Source organism: Megascapheus bottae, chromosome 1 (assembly GCF_031878675.1).
Source record: "Megascapheus bottae isolate mThoBot1 chromosome 1, mThoBot2.hap1, whole genome shotgun sequence".
Classification (NCBI taxonomy): domain Eukaryota; kingdom Metazoa; phylum Chordata; class Mammalia; order Rodentia; family Geomyidae; genus Megascapheus; species Megascapheus bottae.
The window spans coordinates 81,237,714-81,241,111 of NC_143509.1; the positions used below are offsets into that span (position 1 = coordinate 81,237,714).

General features: G+C 34.6%; 1 pseudogene; it reads right to left on the minus strand.

The window, feature by feature from the left end:
* Nucleotides 1-614: 614 nt before the first annotated feature.
* Nucleotides 615-1,652, minus strand: LOC150069532 (large ribosomal subunit protein uL30 pseudogene; annotated as a pseudogene).
* Nucleotides 1,653-3,398: the final 1,746 nt, after the last annotated feature.

The window sequence follows — 3,398 nt, forward strand, 5'->3', positions numbered from 1 at the left end:
TGCTGGTTATATACTGGACATATGAATATATATATATATATTATTTTCATTTACATAAATTGTTAATATTATGAAACCAAAAAATTATACTGCAAAAAGGTGGATGGGATTTGAACAGAAGTCAAGAAAAGTAAAGTCTAACATGGAAATTTAAATGAGTTACAGCAGATATCAGAATGCATTAGTACTTATTGATGGGCTCTATCCAAAAGAAAGTAAACATTTCCATAAACAGCCCAAGGAAGTTTCACTTCTTGGAGCAAGGCATCTGCTGAAGATAGTCTCTTACTCAATTCACAGACAGTGGGGACAAATGGGTACTTTATATAAAATTTTGTGACTATTTTAAAGATGTGGCTCCTTAGATATAACTTCTTGGGCGCTAAAAATGGCATATTTGTGAAAACATTCTATTATGTATATTCCATGTCTATTAATGAAACCACTTCAATTTTAGGTATTATAAAGGAAATGCTCTAAGTTAAAAACAGTTTAGTAGCCTAAAGTCAGAAAAAGTCACATCTATATTTACTAAAGCCTGAAGCTGAGCAGAAAGTTCAAGAATTCTTCTTAATAGTGTCTTATTATTATTATTATTATTACTATTATTAGTATTATTTTATTTTTTGCCTGTTTATTAACAGGCCGAATTGCAAAAATAGCATGGCAGCACCTTGGTTCATCTGATCCTCCCCACTGCCAGCATCTCACCTTCGACAAAGTGGGTTGTCTTCTTCATGCCATCTGGTGGAGAAGATAACTTGAGGAGCCACAGGAAGTTATTTTCTTCTTTGAAGCGGTTTCCAACAGTGTAGATCTCATGAATCAGATCCTCCCTGCAGATGATCCCATATTTACCAAGAGATCGGACAAATGAAGCATTATCCTTTAAGGCAATTCACTTCATACTGATTTTGCCACAACCAAGCTTGCAGATGAGCTCGTTGAGTGATTTCAGGTTTGGGTACCTCATGACATACATGGTTTCACAATCCTCAGCATATTCATGGAAGCCTTATTGAGATTCACAAAGGTGCCATTGAAGATCTGGAAAAGGCGAAGAAGCTGCTACACTTTATGGACTTTTGGACTCACACCATTGATACCTCGGATTCTGATGAAAAAATGCCAGTTTAGGTTCCTCAGGTACATAGGAGTTGCCCGCTTTTCTGGCCTATCCATCATTCGCATCTCAGGAACAATTGCCTGCATTCCTTATGATAGTGCTCTGTTTTCTCATAGATAAACTTCCTTCTTTTGGGCACATTTCTTTCTCAGGCGCTTTATTTACAGCTCAAGGAAAGTCCTTCTCTCCCCGCCCCCCCCCCCCACACCCCCTTAAGGGTTTCTGGCACAGCAGGAACATCCTTTTCTTCTCTACAGCACCCTCCACGTTTCCAGTCAGAAAAGAGGAAGTTCCAGTGTCTTAAAATATTTACAATGAGTATACATGGATAATCTCAATAATTTCTCTTTTCACTTCCAAAGAAGGTTACCGGAATACGTTCTGTAGAGAATGGTCATTCTATTCTTTCCTTTCAAGTTCAGTCATTTTCAGTTAAAGATTAGAACTATTAATACTTATTGAGGGCTATATTGCTGATTTCTTCTGAATTGTCTATTGTTCTCTGTAAAGACCCAGCATTATACATAGCCCCTCACATTACCCATGTATTATGCAAGGGAAACTGTTATACTGTTTTTCCTTCAGACCTGAGAATGAAAATGGATCATAGGTACAGCTAGTCTTAGTGTAATCAATATACTTTAGTATATTCCTTAATATCTGATCACATACAGTCAATAGACAATTTATGAAAATTTCTACAAATCCTTTGATTTGGAAGTTTGTTTGTTGATAATGTAATAAAAAACTAAACATTTTAAACTAAAATGCTATTGTTTCTTATTAAAATAAAAACACAATACTATAAATTGTTATTGATAAGAACACTTACAGAAATGTGTGTGTGTGTGTGTGTGTGAGCGCGCGCTCCTGTAGTGAAGTTTTAACTGATGCCATTCAAATTTGCTATTTTCTTTCCCCAAGACTAGTATTCTACCTCTTGATCCATGCCTTTAGTTTTGTATTTTATTGATGAATTTCGGAGAGTGTGGAACACAGTTCTGCTTATTCCAGATCTCACATTCTGTATATTAACATATACATTTTGAATTTTGTTAGAAGAATGAATTACACAAACAGTGCATTGTTAAGACCTGATACTTATTATTGAGAAATGACAATGCTACATTTGATTGGATTTTATTTCTCTTAGAAATATTGCCCAAATTTAACTGTTCACTTCTGTGAAAAGAAAGAAAAGTGTTTGCAATATTATGCAGATTTCTCTGCCTTAAAACTTGCTTTTTGAAAATTATAGTTAGAAAGAAGTAGGTATTCATCACACAAGTTATTATTTTGTGTATTTTCTATTCATACAAAACTAATCTCTTAAAGTTTTTTCTTATGAACATTAATCACAATCAAGCTGTCATATATATTTTATTTATAATGTAACTAACATTTCTATATGAAAACTTAGTTTGGTAGTTACATGAAAAAATAAGGTTTACTTCTTACAGTACTATAGGTTTTGAAGTTACTATGCATCCTTGATTTATAGCGAGCTGAAGTTCTTTACAAAAGTCTTATACACACAAGTCTTTCATTCTTTGAGGATGAATTAATAAAATTTTGTTGAATGCTTCCATTGTGTAAGGAAATTTAGCTAGTAAATGGATCGTTCCTGTTATTCTGTATAAACATTCCTAGCGGGTAGGTATTGTGAATGGCATTCTCAGCATTTTAACAACTTACAGAAAACTGAATTGAATTTCTGAAGCCTGGAAAATGATAAGAAGAAACAGGTGAAAGAGAGATAGTGTGCTAATGACCCTAGAGGGTTTGAAAAATGTTATGGCCATGTCTTTTGAGAGAATCTCCTAAAAGGAGATAATGGCCATGGCTGAATCTGTAAAGAAAAGATCTTGCTATCAAGTGCCTGAGAATGGGGTAATCAGAGCCAGAGCAGTCAGCCAGAACTAGCCCTAAGTACTTTATTCAATTCCTTCACAGACAGCCTGGGCTTGTACTTCTAGAAAGGAGTTTGCCCTTACAACTTTTCTCTCCCTTCTCCAACATGAAAGGAAAAGGGTACTAATTTGGGAAGATGTAAGTACCTTGAAAGACATGCAAAACATATGTCATGAAATTATTTCAAGTGGACATCATATTTATTGATTACTTAATACTTCAACAATCTTTGGCCTGTTCAATTAAGGGCTTTAAAGCAACATATCTGTTTTATTTTCTTCATTTTAGTCATGCCCTGGCACTTATCCTTTTACATGCTATCCTTACCAGTTAGTATGTGATATGTAACATGCCAAACACT